At 36.6% G+C, this 18901-nt stretch overlaps 1 protein-coding gene across 4 annotated transcripts in view; it reads right to left on the bottom strand.

Moving 5' to 3' along the window:
• The window catches only part of DIAPH2 (diaphanous related formin 2), a 933611-nt gene that overhangs the window by 72036 nt on the left and 842674 nt on the right, over positions 1 to 18901 (bottom strand). The window lies entirely within an intron of this gene.

Below are 18901 nucleotides of genomic sequence, written 5' to 3'. Positions count from 1 at the left end.
TAAGCAGTTACCAATCCTTTCCAAGGACATCAAAGGAGGATTCCATTTATAATATGCAACAGAACTAAAATCTTTTCTATATTTCTCTGACTTTGACACTTAGAAGGTAATACACTTCCAACACATCCTTCCCTATTCCAAGATATATTCCATACAGTTTCTATAGCTTGAATGTCTATCCCCTAAACCTCATGTTGAAATTTGATCCCCAATGTTGGAAATGGGGCTCAATGGGAGGAATCTGGGTCATGGAGGTGGATCCCTCACAAATAACTTGATGCTTTCCTTGTGGTAATGAGTGAGTTCTTGCTCTGTTAGTTCCTGAGAAAGCTGGTTGTTAAAAAGAGCCTGTAAGCTCCCTTCTCTCTCTCTCTCTCTTGTCTTTTGTTCTCTGCACATGCCAGCTCCCCTTCTCCTTCTGCTATACGTGGAATTAACCTAAAGCCCTCACCAGAAGCAGATGCTGGCACTGTGCTTCCTGTGCAGTCTGCGGAACCATGAGCCAAACAAATCTCTTTTATGTATAAATTGCCCAGGCTCATGTATTTATTCATAGCAACACTAAACAGATTAAGACATAACTGAAGACAAAAAAAAAAAAACAAAAAACAAATAACAACAACAAAAGCAAATAAATAACTCTCTTCCCACCTCAGCTCATGCAAGCTTTGTGGTTTACAAATCATCTCCTTATAGTGTGGCTCAACTTAGCCTCTTTAATGTATTTCAACTTTTATCTCTGTTTAATATATACATACAGGATGGCCTAAGAACTAAGCAAGAAAGAACTCCTTTTCCTTTGGATACTGGTGCTTGTGGAATGCTAAAGTATAACATTGTTTTTTTTAATGTTCACATTTGCATATAAGTCCTGTTTTCTCAAAATTTTCCTCTGGCACCATATCAAAGTATCTTTATCATCTTTCCTAGTTTTATTTTCATCACTAGTCAAAAACTGACCAGAATCATAGCACAGTAGTTGTACTACAAAACACTTACAACCATAAAAAGGGAAGTAAAAGTTCACAAGTTTTAAAATCAGTTATACTTGATAAAGAACATGTGTCATTTGTCCCAAGTCTTCAAAAATGCTCATGAGCCCTATTTTGAGATTTCAGTCTCCATCTATTTTTTCATCCTCTTACAATCAAATCTGTTTTTCCTCAAACACCACCATTCAAGCCTAAAATATAAAATGATCTTATTCAACATTATTGCTTTTGTTTAATTAGTAGTATATCATAAATATGTTCACTACTGTTTTCACTGCAAATGTATAGTATTTCAGTAACATTATTGGCTATCCTAGGGAGCCCAACCACCATTTATAACATCGCCTTGCTAGGAACATGCTTTCTGGATCCCAAACAACTGACATCTAAAGCAAAGTTTTCCCACTTGAGTAATCAGAATTCAAACAATAATATAGCCTACATCTGTCTACAAGCCATTTGTAAGATAGGGACTGCCTGTATTTGAAAAGCACACGCTGATATGTTGCTTTTAATCGGGGGAAAAAAATGTTAGAATGACAAAGTTCCATGCCTGGATTTCTCTTCCTAGTTTTCAATTAAATTCCTCCATTCTATCAGATTAGACTCATGTAAATGCTAAAGAAAATTCTGTCAGTACAACAGATGCTCTACTTTTAATCTTTAAAAAATGATTTTCACGTAAGACCCAGTTCAGTATTCCGGTTATAGAAACCTCTCAATAATTACAGTAATCACAGGTTTTCAGATGTATTAGGACAGATGTTTTGTTTTCAAAATTCTAACTAATGAATTTAGCATTTTTCTTTCACCTGCAATGGGCCTGGTCAACATGCTACTATTGTGTGTCATTGCCTACCAGCACTAATTAGTCTGGGAACAGTAGGATAGAAACAGTACAGGAGAAAATGGACAATGGCTATTTCCAGAGTCGGGGCTAGGAGCAACTGGATAATTGGGTAGTGAATGAATGAGGAGTGTTTTTGAGTACAGTGTTGACCTGTTTGACAGCAGAGTCACAGTTGGGTAGGGACAGAAATGAGATAGATCGAAAAGTTGAATGGGAAAAAGGCTGGTAGATTACCAAACAGAAAAGCACAAGTAGAGTGGGTGTGGACTAGGAAAGGTGGAAGGAAGTGGACATGTTCAAATAAGAAAATTTTAGAGTACTTAGAGGTACAATAGTTTCAAGAGATAACAAAATCTAAATTGGTAACCAGTGGCTCTAGGGAATCAATGAGAAGCTTGAGTCAAAGTTGACTCAGAGTTTGAACCTAGGTGACTGGGCTTGTTACTGTTAGAGATGGAGAAGGTAAAAGGAGTAACATGCTTTAGAGGCAAGACATACTTAGCACTATGCTGGAATGATACTAAAAATGCTATAGTATTCAATGCCTGTTCTTGCCTTTTGTTAACAAGTGCTAAATGAATATGGTGACTTTTTTTTGGGGGGGGGCATTCCTTCTCATATGGCCTGACCACAATTCTTATTTCCATTCCCATGGACTCAACAAGAAGAGATACTATTTTCAGACTTCAAGAGTAGTGGCATTTTGCCCTTCAGTTTGGCGGGTCACTGTAGGATAACCATTCAAATCAACCTCATGTTCGGTATCACAATCATCTGTATAAAGCAACCTCTGCATGCATCTGTATAAAGCAACCTCTGCATGCCTGTTTCAAAGACATTTGTGAAGGCTATGATCTGCTCAGGGGAAGAAAAGCTTTCTCCGAGAAAACCACACGCTTGTGCTTGAGGACATTTCTGTTAGGAAACAGGTCTGACAAGATTCCGCTGATACTAACTCAAGCTGCCATTCCAGAGTATAGTTGTCTAAAGATGATGATGAACTTCTCTGGACAGTCAAAATTGTGAAGTGATTGCCAGAGGCCTGGTTTACTGACATTGGTCAAGGTCAAATTTATGTACTTGAAGTAGGAACTAAGAAACATTTTTCATTTATTCCAGTCATGCAAATTAAGTCCACACTCAGGGGGCATACAACAAATAAGCCACAGGCAAAAAGAGTTTCTATCAAAATATGCAACATATAGTTCAGAGCATGAATGGTTTATCTAGCCCCAGATGCTCTCTGTGTCATCAGTATTGAAAAGGCAAAGTCAGATAAAACTGTACTGGAATATGAGACTACATTTGGGCTGGTAGATTACTGCCCTTTTCTGTTTTCATTTTTCCTAATTATAAGGTTGATATCTAAAGTAAAAGAATATCACATTCTTTGATATACTTATATTGTACTCAAAGCTACCATTTGTTGCTGTTTGTTCTTTTGCTCATTCTTCTCATTTATTCAAAAATGTCTGAACGGCCTATTAAGCCCCCAGTAACATGCTTGACATGCTTAATGCTGGGTCTACAAAGATAAATAAGACATGCCCGCCAATGAGCTCACTATCTAATAGGAAAGAGAGGCAGGTAAAGAAACAAAGACAAAGCAGTGTGGGAATTCAGGGGGAACAACATGCCAAAATCACCATGCAAGAACTGAGAAAGCATATTCACAGCTCCCCTGGTGATGGGGCCAAACTGAGTTTTAAAGGATGAGCAGGAGTTCATTCAATGAAAAGAACAAGGGAGGGCAGTCCAGGCAGAGGGACACAGTGGGTGAAATTATAAAAGAATGGAGAGATTAGAGAGGGGACAAGACTGAAAGCTGGAACGCCATTTAGAAGATTGCTGCAGTTGTCTCAGCAAAAGTTGGTAAGACATGGGAATAGGAAAATGGCAGTTAGGATGGCAAAGGGGTGACATATTCAAGAAATATTTAGGAAGGAAAGCCATCAGGATACAGAGATTGTGAGATGTGTAGATTTATAGAGAAGGAAGCATCAAGGTTCACACCCAATTTCCTGCTAGAGTGAGTAGCTAGGTGGTGGTACTTACTGCCTACAAAGAATCAAAAACGGAAGAGATTTAAGAAGAAGCAGAGTTAAGATTTTGACATGAACTGAAGGTGCCTGTTGAACATCTAGGTAGAACTGTTCAGCAGGCATTTAATTATGCAAGCCTGAAGTTCCAGGAAGAACTGTAGACTATAGCTACAGAGTTGGAAATGATTTGCATACAGACAGTTAAAAATATGAGAGTGGATGAGATCACACAGAGAGATTCTTGGGTAGAGTGAAAAGAGCAGGAGCTGAGGGTTGAACCTTGGTGAACAAAAGCATTTAATGTACAGGGAGAAAAAGAAACATGAATGATGAGGATAAATCAAAAGGTATCAGAAAAATCAGCAAAAGTCTGTTGTCACAAAAACAACGAATTTCACGGAAGTTCATTGTATTTCAGAGAAATCCACAACTCTGGAGAGGACAGATTCTGAATTTCTTCTAGGGTTGTGTTCTAACAGAGTTACAATAAAGATGCAATATCTTACATATGCCTCTATTTCTGGGCAAGTAAGTGTCTGGCTCATTGTAAGTTTTCAACAAATACTTACTGAATGAGTGGATGTCAATGTGAAGAATATATGTTTTTAAGTAAAGTATAAAGTCACAAGAACATGGAAAGCACTTAAGTCATTTTCATTATGGTACCCAGCGTATTATCTTGTTGGTAATAAAATGGCAAAGGAAGATAATGGTAACGATCCAGTCTGGAGGATGATTTCTCAGGCAAAGAATATTCATTACAGCACTTGAAATGGGCAAGCCAGAGAGCTCATGAAGGCTAATCACTAATACAACAAATATTGAGCAACTACTATAAATATTTGCCAAACACTGTTTTAGGCACTGGAGAGTCTTTGGATAACCAAAAGGGTTAAAGCATCTTCTCTCATGAAGGTTACATTTCAGTGGGAGCAGAGGACAAACGGTGAACAAATAAATACATGACGAGTTGTGATAAATGCTCAGAAAACAAAGTATGGTAAGGAGCAAAGAGGAGGGCACTGTTCTACAGGTTACTGTAAATTCTAGTTAATTCTTGCCACCCTTGTCTGAAATGCTGATTTTTACTGTACCAGCTTTCTTTTTCTTAAAAGAAATCTAATTCTACTAACAATAAAAATTACTGAACATTTGAAAAATATTTAGTTAATTCTTATTTCAGATATGAAAGTGGTTTGAAATTTTACAAAACACAGCAGGGGAAATGAAATGACGAGCCAAATAATTTGGGGAAAATTATAATATTATCAGTAGCTTACAATACTTTTAAGTACCTTAGAAAACAGAAATGAAACAGATCATAAAAAAATTACAAAATGGAAGCTACAGCTGCTATCTATTTCAAGTACTATTTTTAATGTGCAAATCTGGTTTTGAAACTATTCTAAATTTCAATCATTCAATTACTTGAATGATTTCGCCCTCCAGCTCTTTTCCCTTTTACATTTTAAAATATTGCCCAAAAGGAGTGATGGGTAAGAGAAATTATGTCATGACACAGCTTCCACAAAGTGAATCCTGGTAGTTGTGGAAGCAGAAGAAATAATTTCCCTTGGCATACAGTATTATTAACAGTACTGGCATTCTTTGGCTAATTGAAATTCCAAAGGACAAAGATAACCACTTAAATAAAATAGGATTATGAATTGGAATTGATATGAATGAGATGTTCAGTCCATTTAATGGTGGCCATTATCTCCGTATCTGAGGTTAGTTACAATTATTTCAAATCATTTCTATATATCTTAGGAAGAGCAAGTACTCTAGATAGGATTGAGGGACAAAGGAAGCCCCATGAGTCTATTTGCTTCTATCTGGTCTCAAAAATACTGGGAGGAGGGCAGGTATGGAGGTGCAAAAGGATAAAAGAGAGGAAAATATTCCAATTTTCCACCAATTTTATTTAAAAATTCACCAGGCAGTAAGAACAAAAGTCTCATAAGAAAAGTCACCTATTTGCCTCTAGGCTGAAATGAATTGTCATTGTTCATGAAAGCCCCGTGAAACAGAGGTTTGACTCAGCTAGCTCCCCTTCTTCTGGGATCTCCAAAGTCATGAAAGGAAATAGCAACACCTTAGATAATAATGTAGGCAAGTCCCACCTGAATCTGTTATGTAAAGTGTTAAAAATCTTGCAGTATTTGCTTGTGATTACCAAGTCCATTTTCTTGTGCCCTTAGTTCAGGACTGCTGCTGCTTACCCAACAGACCACTAGAGAGGATGTTAAGTTGTAAACAAACAGTATCTTTATTTCTACAAATAGAGAAAGATGTGTTCATGGGCCGGAGGTAAATATATTTACTATTTGCAGTAATGCAATGATAGTTCTCTTTCTCCAAGCAAAAATAAGAACAAACAAAATATTAATAATGACCATAAGGACAAAACTGAGGGTTTCATTTACCTAAATGGCATAATATAACTCAATTATCAGTACAATTCAGTCCCTAGTTATGCCTCTCTGAAATATAGATTTCGGCTAATCACAGCACTAATGAAAGCATGATTTTTAACCAGATGGACCTCAAATTACGAACTTCAGAGTTCAGAAGTATTTGTTGACTGAATGCATCAACAACTCATTAATCTGCAAGACACTTTCACTATGAAACTTGAAAGTCTAGGCCAGACATGTGGTGGCTCATGCCTGCAATCCCAGCACTGTGGGAGGACCAGGCAGGCAGATTGCTTGAGTCTGGAAGTTCGAGACCAGGCTGGGCTACATAGAGACACTCCGCGTTTTAAAAAGAAAACAAAACAAAACAGATATTCTACATACTAATCAGGGATATAAGTTCTGTATAAAGAGTAACAAGATCACATGAGGCTCATGCTTATCAGATACAGGAATACAAGCACAGTTTGAATGTATATATAATCTAGAAAATCTATATTATTGTATAGTAGAAAAAGTACTAGAGAACATGAATTCTGTCATCAACTTTTCTACAAACTAGGTATAAAAACCTATATAAGCCCTTAATGTTTATGTAAAAAGAAGGAGTTGGTGAATCTACTTTAAACTTATTTTCACCTTTAAAATTCTATGATTCTAGGACCTATGTGCACATGACTTCTATTGGCAGATACAGTTATTAATCACAAATTTCTACAAAGCCTGTTTGGTTAAAGAGTTCTCGGGGTAATGCTTTCTGTACATTTGAAATAATTTATAATTTGAAAAGAGAAAGATGCACAAAGTTGGTGCTCAATAAATGTTTACAAGAAGAATTAAGATTTGTATTAGTCAGTTCCCACACTACTTTGAAGAAATATCCAAGACTGAGTTATTTATAAAGAAAAGAGGTTTAATTGACTCATAGTTCCTCAAGGTTGGGGAGGCCTCAGGAAACTTACAATTTGGCAAAGGCACCTCTTCACAAGTCAGCAGGAGAATGAGAAATGAGTCAAGGGGGAAGCCTCTTATAAAACCATCAGATCTCATGAGAACTTACTGTCATGAGAATAGCATGGAGGAAACCACCGCCATGATTCAATTACCTCCCACTGGGTCCCTTCCACCACACATGGGGATTACAGGAGCTACAAATCAAGATGAGATTTGGGTGGGGATACAGCCAAACCATATCAAGATTTTATAACTTTTTAGAAGTAAATGAAAATGTTTCTGTCTCAGAACTATCTTGAGCGGTGAGGAAAGGCAACGAGTAAGGAAAGGGGAATAAGAAGTGGGAAGAGGACTCATTCTAGAATATATACCATTTTGTACCATTTGTGGCAAATCGTATTCCATAAATGCAATTGTCTTAATTCATTTGGAATGCTATAACAGAATACCATAGACTAGGTAACATGTAAACAATGGAAATGTATTTCTCACAGTTCTGGCAGCTGGGACGTCTAAGATCAAGGTGCCAGCAGTGTCTGGTGAGGGCCTGCTTCCTCAAAGAGTGTACCTTCTCACTGTGCCCTCATATGGTGGAAGGGGCAAATGAGCTCCCTTAGACCTCTTCTGTAAGGGCACTAATCCATTCATGAGGGCAGAGCCTTCATGACCTAATCACCTCCCAAAGGCCCCACCTTCTAATACTATCACAATGGAGATTAGACTTCAACATATGCATTCTGGGGGGACAAATTTAGACCAAAACAGCAATATTTAATTGGACATCATAAAAGACAGTCAAAGGCAGTATGAAAGTGGTTTGTTGATGAAATAAGTGATCATGAAGAACACTCTTGTATCATCTCTAAAACTATTACGGAAGACAATGTTGTACTTTGTCTTCCATTTTAAACTGTCTTTCTTTTGTCACACAATACGAATTAGAAAACATACCATGTTTTCCTTTCTGTACTGGCTTTCAGTAAGCTCAGAGCTAAATTTAATGTGCAATAACAGCAACTAGCCTTAATTTGGATATTTGGAATAATTTTCTAAAAGTTTCCCTCTAATTTTTCATTTAACTTTCATGACCCTTTGTTGTAAACCACCTGAAATCTTTCTGGGAAGATGAAGGATAGATTAGGATGTAATCAACATGTATCTATGTTCTATCTAAATAGAGAAGGAAAACATTTATGTAAGTGGAAATTAGAAGATACTTTAAAATCATGATATGAAAAAATCATTAGAAATAAATCATCATTGAACAATTATTTCCATAAAAGCACAGTTATTTTGTGGGAGAAGTTATAACTACTAACTAGATGTGGAACATAAAAAGCAATATAGAATGTAAAATTCAGTGCCTTCAGCCATCACTGAGACTACACAGCAACAGGAAATTTAAAGAAAAAATATGATAAAACATTTCTGAAAATGCAACATTTGGAAACGCTTTGAAGTTGCACAATTTTAACAGTTCTTTAAAAAAATAGCCTCTACATACATCAAAAATCTTTTTTATTTCAATTGGAAAAGATGAAGAAGAAAAGAAGGTCTAAGAATAGCAAAGATTAAAGTAAAATGAAATAACATTCTTGTTATCCAGATTTGGTAGGTGAATTTTTTTGGTACACTTTTAGAATGGAACATTGGGAGAAAACAGGGGGTAGGGAATGAATATATGGAAAGTACAAAAACAGTCTAAGGGGCTACAGAAAATTAAATAACTAATAAGCTATTTCACAAAGACTGACAGATGGATATCTGGGCCACAATTTAAACAGTAACCTCTGTTGAAAATTACGGGCATTCTTATTAATCAGAGTCACAAGTTATATATCGTCTGCTTAGGCATACTGAAAGCTATGCATAGACTACTATTTCTTTAAGCACTTAAAAACCATTTTAAAAGCATCTAAGCATTTTTAAAGGAGAGAACTGGTGAATATGATATGTGGTAATAACTGTCTTTTAGCCTATTCTTACAGATCCAGGTGACTTATAATATGAGGAAAATAATATTTTGAGAAAAAAAAATCCATGAGAATTTTTTTTTAAACAGATGTTTTCAATGCAACTGGGGAAATGACTGCAATGAATGTTTTCAATGCAACTGGGGAAATGACACTACAATGAATCTCTTTTAAAAGTAAGAGATATCTGAGGGAGAAAAAAATCACCCTCAGACATCTTGTAAAATATTATTTTCATGTCTTGGGTTACTTAAATAGGGGCATACCTGAATAATACTATGAGCAAAAACAAAGCAACCTGTCCAAACTTTGGCATGTGAAATTGTAGTCATCAAAATACACTATTCAGAATGTTCAATTACTTCTTACAGGTATCAACCAAAATGTAGCCAACTCTCAATTATACAGGCTATTAAAGAGAAAGGGTGGCTTGGCTAATTTAAAACAGCAACCAATCCAGAAATTATTATCTAGATTTGGAAAATCATTTTAAACCCAAAATTGCCTTTGAGGTATGAGTCACTATCCAGGAACATTAGAAACGGAGCTGGCATCAGGAATCCTGAGAGCAGATTAAAGTCTTTTCATGGATTGTCAAGGCTTTATTATTTGTGTTTCTAGAATTGGGGGAGCTAGAAGGTATGCAGCTCCTCTCCTCAGCTACAGAGAAGAGCTTAAGAATAGGAAAGGCAGGAAGGGCCCTGGAGGACAGTTTCTTGGAAAATCCCATATCGTCTCATTGAGGAGTTTCCTTGCTCATTCAAGGACTAAAGCTACACTCACTTGTGCTCTAGTACACATAATCTAATCCGTAGAGAAGTTCATGGCTTGAGACACCTGCTAGATTAAATAGATACTACTGAGAGAAAACTATATGGAAAAAACCATATATATATACACACACATACACACATACATACCTATATATATGCATATATGCAATTAGAAGAATATTTCTTAAATTTTGAAACATATTTTTCAGTAGGGGTTAATAAAATGTCAAGCTCTTTTTGGGATTCTTCCCCATCCTGACTTTTCAACATAAATCCTATGCTATTACTTATATCGTCTAGTTTTACAGATACATGTAAATTAAGCTGCTGACTTTGGATCTACACGAAAAACAAATATAAAAATCAAGAACTCACTGTTTATGTAAGTTTATCTCATACTGCCAGTTCTGCTTACCAAAAATAAGAAAGAACAGAACAAAATAAAATGGCCTACTAGGCACTTAGAATCCATGCCATGCTCCATGGCAGTGAGCAAGATTTCTCATACATTTAAAGTTTGAGAAGAGCTTGATATGATTCTGGCCTGAAGCCTTCTGCTCATTTGATTTGCCATACAACATCGCATTCCCAGTGCCAAGGGCAGCAGGAATTGGCCCAATGCTACAGTGCTATTCATTTTCAGAGCCACCTGATTTTGCAGGTGAGTAGTTATACCTCCATAGAGTTCCACTTCTCATCTTGCTCATCCTATAACAGACACCTATTCTGGGGTCTGATGAACATCAGCATTGGGAGGTTTAACTCAGCGTTTGGCTTTGGATAACATGATTTTGCTGGTTCTGACATCAGCCATATGTCCAACTTTGGAAAAATTACATTTTTGCCTGTAGGGTTTCCTTTAATAAAAACAGGGCTAGAGGAATGTAAAGATGATGCTTGTAAATATTTTTTTTATCATAAAAACTACTGCTTTCTGAGAAACTTTAAGAATATGTGTGACTAAAGCCTTAGCTGTTCAGTGTTTTAGGCTTCTCAGGTGAGATCAATTGGCTTCAATTTTTATTAGTAACACAAGTTAATACCAATTTATTAAAATGCTGTTGTGTTTCACCATAAATTCCTTGCATATTTTTTTTAAAGCTGGGAAAAACCATCATCACTTGATCTAGAAAGATGACTTTTTTCCCTCCCTTTAGGTCCTGTCAATGATTCTCAGCTTTACAGGTGAGAGTTACATAAATTATCGATCATTGCTATGCTTTGTGAAAGTTGTGAGAGGCATAGTTTGAAGTGCTCATCTTTAGTATTTTTTTGATAAGAAAAATACAGAAATCAAGATAGGCTGTTGAGGTCTATAAATAATTTTTTTCCCCAAACCATCACTTGTATAAAAATGACAACAGAATTAGATATGCTGTCTGACCACAATGAATAAATAAAATTTCCCAGTTCAAATGCTCTGTAATAATTTATTCCATGTTACTGTGAACTGGCATAGTGATGTGTGTTTGAATGCGAACTCTGGTAGAAGCAGAGTTGAAACAATGCAAAAATTAACTCAAAAGAAAAACCTGTGAGGTCCATCACTATGTGAGGTGACAGACAGGACAATTAGCTTAATTGTAGAAATCATCCCACAATGTATACACATATAAAAATACACTGTATACCTTGAAGATATATAATTTGTCAATTAACTTCAATAAAGATAAAAAAAAGATGTGGGATTGCTTCCAATTCTGCATTATTATGAATGAGGAAAAAAGAAGATAAAAGAAAAAAAACAGGCCAGATACAGTGATGCATGCCTGTAGTCCCAGCTACTCAGGAGGCTGAGGCAGGAGGATCACTTGAGCCAAGGCTGCACCACTGCCCTTCCAGCCTGGATGACAGAGCAAAATCTTATCTTAAAGAACAGATAAAAAACCAAAAACCAACTTAGTAATAAATTCAAGGCAAAATAGCCATAAATGTAATTAAACAAATATCTGAAAAGAAATGACACAGTATCTGTAGGATAAACAAGCTGCCTTGCCTCCTCTGTGAAGACTGGAGTATCACAAACTGTAGTGATCTTGTTCTTCTCTGAGGTCCTATTGCCACAGATCCTATTTTTTGCATTAAAAATGTGAACACGTGCTATGATAATGAATTGAGATTTTGAAAAATCTAGAATATATGAAAACCTATAGAACAACATTTTGGTACATTTTTTTTTTTTGCATATAATACTTTATTTTTATAAGTCTTGATTCCCCAAGGAAACAGAGCAGCAAGCTTTCTACATTAATACTTCCCACAGTACTAAGCAAGTAGTACTTCTTCAATAAATACCTGTTGATGGAGTACATTCACGGCCTTATGGCTTATTTTATATGTATGTTATTGAGTATAATCCTTCAGATGTAGAGTTCACTAACACACAAGCTTTTCAGAGTGAGAAGTGCCTTTTTTGTTTTGCTACTGATGGGGTTCAAGACCTGCTACCCAACAATATGTCACCTTGGCATTTAATAAAATAGCAGAAGCCAGGTCACTCTCACCTTCCTCTTGCCCTTCTCTCTTGAAGCAGGCCATAAAACCTTCATTCCAGAGGTACCCCCAGAACCCCACATTAAGAGGAAAGGAACATCCTTATCTCTGAAGATACAAGGACACAGAGAAGAATCAGAAAACACAGGCCTTGTTAAGTACCCCACAGTTTACTATTATTAGATCATATCCCCTTTGTCCAATCATACTTCTCCACTACTCTCCACTTCTTCACCAAACCTAAGCATAAGAATACAGTTTTTTCTGTTTCTTTGGGTCTTTATTTCCTTACAAAGTTTCCTGTGTCGCATGAAATTTACATATACTAAATAAATCCGAGCATGGGGGCTCACACCTGTAATCCCAGCATTTTGGGAGGCTGAGGCGGGTGGATCACCTGAGGTTGGGAGTTCGAGACCAGCCTGGCCAACACGGTGAAACTCCATCTCTACTACAAATACAAAAATTAGCTGGGCATGGTGGTGCATGCCTGTAATCCCAGCTACTCGGGAACCTGAGACAGGAGAATCACTTGAACCTGGGAGGTGGAGACTGCAGTGAGCCAGGACTGTGCCATTGCACTTCAGCCGGGATGACAGAGCGAGACTCTCTCTCAAAAAGTAAAAAATAAATAAATTTGTACGCTCTTCTCTTGGTAATCAGGTAATCTGCTTTTTGTTAAGGGGCCCCCGCTACGAACCTAAGATGGGAAGAAAAGATATTTTCCCCCTATACTACATAATAGAAATAGATTCAAACTGATATTATGAAAGGCTGCTTTGAACAGAAACAAGTCCTGTGCCAAATCAGATTTAACAAATGTTGCTTTTTCATCGTTACTCAGCATTCTAGCCTCCTCCAAAGGAAAGCTCTGTAAATTAGAAACTTTGATGGGCATGAGTTATCTGCATTCAGAGAACAAAGCCATGGTTTCCTATATTTGTCACTTTGCAATGTAAGTAATGACTTCATATGTGCTAGCCACAGATATTAGGGAATGCAATTTAAAAGACAGCACATCTAGGTTTGCTGGCATAACTCTCAGTTTTACAGAATCCCTAACAATGTAAATTAGGCAAGTCTATTAAAATTTCTAACCATTCGCTATACTAGGATGTGTCATCTCATTAGTCTTGACAAAGGTCAAGAATCTGAAAGTAAATCAGCACATACAGTCGTATGTTTCAATTTCCTTCATTTATAATTAAGATTCTCTGTTACTGCATTTTAAACTCTCATTTTATCAACCCTAAATCTATGCAAGGAATAAGAAATGAGCAGTTTGTTAATAAAGCCACGTATTTAGACTAATAGCAGTATAGTATCTAAGAGGCAGTGTAGAGTCTACGAGGAGTAGGGGCAGCCCAGATTAAAAGACCAGTGAAAATAAATAAAAGGTCATGTAATTTTTCTCTTTAGATCTCACATCTCATCTACTTCTAATTTTGAATATTTAAAAGATAAAGGACAGTACAGGAAATTGCTTGGTGGTAATGATGGTTTGGTGTGGGGATAGATAGGTGTTAGAACAATTAACTTATTTGGGTCAGGGCAATGGGATGGAGACAGGGAGAGTGGAGTGGAGACCTTCGCCATTCATGGGTTAGAGAAAGAAGTCACGTAATCATCTTTATTACCAAGACCATCTGCTGGCTCTACAAATCCAACTCTTTCCACTTCTGGATTCCATTCTCTTTCCCGTTCTTCCCTTCCCCTTTCCTCTCAGCACTCTGACCCATCCCCCAGTATTCTACCATCACTTTCAAAGGGCTGTGGGCTCTGTGGGAGAATTTGGTGCATCTATAACTTGACTTTATGAAAAGTTGCCATAGTTTTAGTCGACTCTGAGTCTAATGCAAAAGACTGTCTTTTCAAATGTGGAGCAAAATGGTTTTATCTGAATATAAGCTATAAACATCACAAGCTTGTAGAATTCAAGCATGGAAACTCTCTGAAAAACTAACTCATTGTTTTAACTGTCACGTATACAAAATGATCTCTTCTGAAAGAATCACCATTTCAGAAAGCTTTCAGAATCAAATATAATTATGATTACCTCTCATAAGGAGGCTAGATAATCAGGACCTCATCATGAATAAAAGTTACATTAAGATGGGAAATCATTATTAAGTACCAGAATAAAATGTCTTGACAAGTAAGCAGTGTTTGAGTTTATGGTCTAAAAATTATCTAGGGAAAAATTCTTCATATAAGGATTTTTTAAATGTAACATTTTATTATATTGTATAGAACTACTTGCAAATATTATATAATATTGGATGATGGATTTTATTTATGCCTTTTTCATGCAGTTCACAAATAATGAGTATGTACTATACGTAAATATTGTGGAAGTAACAAAGATGGATACCTACTCTGCATGAAATTGTTGTAAAAACAGAATTCCGGCTCTCCGAAGGGAGGAATTTGTTTTGTTTTGTTTTGTTCACTGGTGTATCCTCAGCATCTAGAACAAGGGCCAGCAACATTTTCCTTGTAAAGGGCCAGATGGCAAATATTTTAGGCTTGTGGGACACATATGGTCTCTTCTGTATATTCTTCTTTATTTGCTTTTACAACCCTTTAAAGATATAAACAACATTCTTAGCTCTAGCCCATGGGCTGGATTTGGCCCACTGACCATAAGTTGGCAAACTGCTGATCTAGGTCATTGTCAAGCTGTAGTAAGAGCACACTGAACATTTGCTAAAAATGAATAAATGTATTCAATCTCCACAACGTATAAGCAACGTGAAAACAACAAAGATAGCATAGTTGATGCCCTCCAAGAACTACTGGATAAGAAAACGAGACAACTGGACAGAACTATATGCAGAACTAATGACAGGATTTGAAGACTCAGGAGGTAAGAAAGCTGGAATGACCAAATAATGTGACATATGAGCTGACTCTTGGACATGACTTTTAATGAAAAGAGTTCAAATAAGTTGTAGGTGGAAGAAGGTTCTAATGACTTGAATTAGAGGGCAATTTTGGAACTCTTGGATAGGTATGTCATCATTTCTATGTCTTTCAGAAACTATAAGCCAAGAAAGAATTATGGCACTTGCTTAGATTACAATTTTATTTCCTTTTAGTTTACCATCTAAAAAAAAAAAGGCTGGGCATAGTGGCTCATGCCTATAATATCAGCACTTTGGGAGGCCGAGGCGGGTGGATCACCTGAGGCCAGGAGTTCGAGATCAGCATGACCAATATTGTGAAACCCCATCTCTACTAAAACATATAAAAATTAGCCGGGCTTGGTGGCAGGTGCCTATAGTCTCAGCCACTCTGAAGGCTGAGACAGAAGAATTGCTTGAACCTGGGAGGCAGAGGTTGCAGTAAGCCAAGATGGTGCCATTGTACTCCAGCCTGGGCAACAGAGCAAGACTGTCAAAAAAAAAAAAAGCCTCTAGGTAGCCAGAAACATTATGCTGAAAATCAAGGAAGCTACTCTTCTTTGGATGAAGATGATTAACTCAGTAGTTTGGTTTGGGTAACATGCAAATGCCACTGATAAAGCTATGAAAGTATTGTAGCTATGACAAATCTTGAAATCTTGCAAGATTGGTTGTTAACTATAATAAAAGCAGTACGATCCAAAAATAGGAGGGAAATGGCAAATATACAGAGTTACATCAACCCAACAATCTTCTTAGTGTTTGATAAATAGCGAGGGCAGTGACAAAACAGACTGTTAGTGAAACTGCATCTCAGCATTTTTATATAAATTATTTGACATTTTTAATATGTCAGTGCAGGTGTGGAGTTGGCTTTGAACTGCTGTTCACTTAGGTTTTAACAGATGCAGGAGATTAAAAAAAATCCCACAACTTACTGAAAAGATAAATTTAAATGTTCTAGGATTGATGAGTTAAAAAAAAAAAAGCCCTACCTCATTTGCTGCATTAAGCTTCAGTGATCACTATGGTAGAATTGACCTTTCTTTATTAAGTACTGCATATGTTCATTCTTTACATGACATCCAAATGGATTCAAAATGTGATGAGGCTATTGACTCCATTACTGCAAACTCCAGGTTGCTCATTTGTGCAAAAGAGATTGTTCAATTCATGTTTGCCCTGAATCTAGTACTAATCTGCACAATCTAAGATGTTTGTAATCCTACTCAAATGGCTCCTTGCTTCCAGCTGTGTTTGTTAACATGGCTTCTGAGTCTTTGGTTTTTTTCCCCTATATTACATGATGATGGATGTTCTTTCCCTGGTTACTCCCCGCTATTGAAAATAACCATTGTCAGCAGCATGGCCTAACATGACTGGTGTCATGCCCCATAATAATGATGATTCCAAAGCAGAGATGACATAGAAAAGAGAGGGGAGCATCAGTCACAGAAGAAGAGGCTTGCTCTGCAATGTAGGAATCACAAACTCTAACTGCAAAGTATAGAGAATTTTACAGACATAATTGTCCATTGATGCCTGAACAGATTAGGAGGACTGTTTTGCACCCCATCCTCTGGTTTTCCAATTAGGAAAGACTACATATGAAAATGGTTTCCTGGCATTTGACTAAAAACTGAACCACAATTCTAACCTGTGTTTATTATAGCCGTGTGAGGCATTTTATACCATGTCAATGTGTCTATTAGGAATTCACTCAGAGATTTACACAAGAAACCAGTTTAGGTTGTGAGATAGAATGTGGTAGTGTCAAGTTCATCCTTTGGGAACACACTAATCTCTGAAAAACATCAAATTAGTGGTGTTTTTTTCTATTACTAAATCTTTCTGGCTTTAAACAGAAATGTATTAAATTTGGATTTCCCCTTTTTTATTTTACCTAGCATCACTTCTGACATCGAAACTGACCAAGTAAGAGTCAATTAGGTTGACTGCTGTCATTGTGCATGTGAAAGAAACAGTAAGCACAGGATCTGCTTCACAAAGGCAGCTCCAGTGAGCAATGACTTATTTATCACAGACATTTATATGGATGCTAGAAAACAGATGTAGGATCCTTGCCTGGCAGCCGACTTACATGAAAAGGGCATTTGAGAGCCAATGACATTATAATCTTCCTTTGCTGCTGTATAAAAAAGACTTATAAGGCAGCAGAAGGTAAAATAATCTATTTACATAATGTATACTTTTAAAAGCATAATTGGATCAAGATTGGGGTTCGTAATTGGGCAGGGCAGCCTAGCATTATCACAGGCTATATATTTCACATTTTATAAGAAAAAGAGCAAGAAAAATAAAAAATCCCAAAAAGCCTAACAAAGAAAACATCTGGGAAGACAAATAGGATAACAATGCGGAATCTTTCTCATTACAGTAAAGTCTGTACCATACAGCCTATCTAAGTAAGATAAGAAGTGCTGCAACGAATTTAGATGTACTTATAGATAATTGCCAGAGATATTATCATAAACATAGCCCCCAGTTCCAAGATTTTGAATATTAAATATAGTTAACAATAAAACTAGGCTGAACATAATAAAAATATTTTTCAATAGTACTAAAGGTACATCGGGGTATTATTACACAGTCTCAGGGCCATCAGTAGACACATCATTCATCACTATGTTGCAGCTATACAAATGTGCTAGATAACAGAGAGTTCTTCCATTTAAAATGATGCTACTTAACATAGCTATTTAGTTTGAAAAAAAATTCTGAAGCAGATTGAATGCATACAATTAGACCTATGGCATTTTAGCCTGTTTACCCATAAAAAGAATTGTTTTGGATAATTATTTCAGTCCTTTATTAGCGATTCTCTTATTTTTGCCACTGGGCTTTTCTTAATTTTCTTTCTGGTCTAGATGTACTCCCTACATACTTTTAACCATTTTTTTTACCCTGTCCTTTAATTTCTTTATTGATCTCATGAGCATTCTATCCAGGGCCTCTTTTCCTCATTTAGGAAATTTCATTTTTCCCATGGACTTCTTGTGCCATTGCTTAAAGTAGAGAATGGGGAAACAAAAAGGTTTGAGGTTATCTCCACTTGAAAGACTGTACTGAAGATCAAGAAATCTAGATTCTAGTCCCAACTGTCATTAGTTTGCTACATGATCTGGAGAAAATCCCTTCACCCGTCTGTGCCTGGTTCCCCTCTTCTGAAAAATGAAGGATTAGGACTATATCACCTTGGAGAGTCTTTTGGGCTCTACCATATCACACCTATACTTTTATCAGCCATTATACAGAACAACAATTATGCAGGGCAGTTCCAGTGCATGTAAACCTTGCCTGGAGACCTTAGGATGTAAGCAGATCTAGTCTGTCCGTAGTTTGTTAATTCATTGTGATTGTTTCACTGTTGGCCCTTTGGAGTATTTCTACTACTGGTAAAATTTCTTGAGGAAAGGGATTATTTCTTATTTATCTCTGTATCCTCAGCACTTAGTACAATGTCCGAAACTGAGAAGCAGTTCA

This window comes from Callithrix jacchus, chromosome X, assembly GCF_049354715.1.
Source record: "Callithrix jacchus isolate 240 chromosome X, calJac240_pri, whole genome shotgun sequence".
Taxonomy (NCBI): Eukaryota; Metazoa; Chordata; class Mammalia; order Primates; family Cebidae; genus Callithrix; species Callithrix jacchus.
This window is presented reverse-complemented; position numbering and strand designations above follow the sequence as displayed.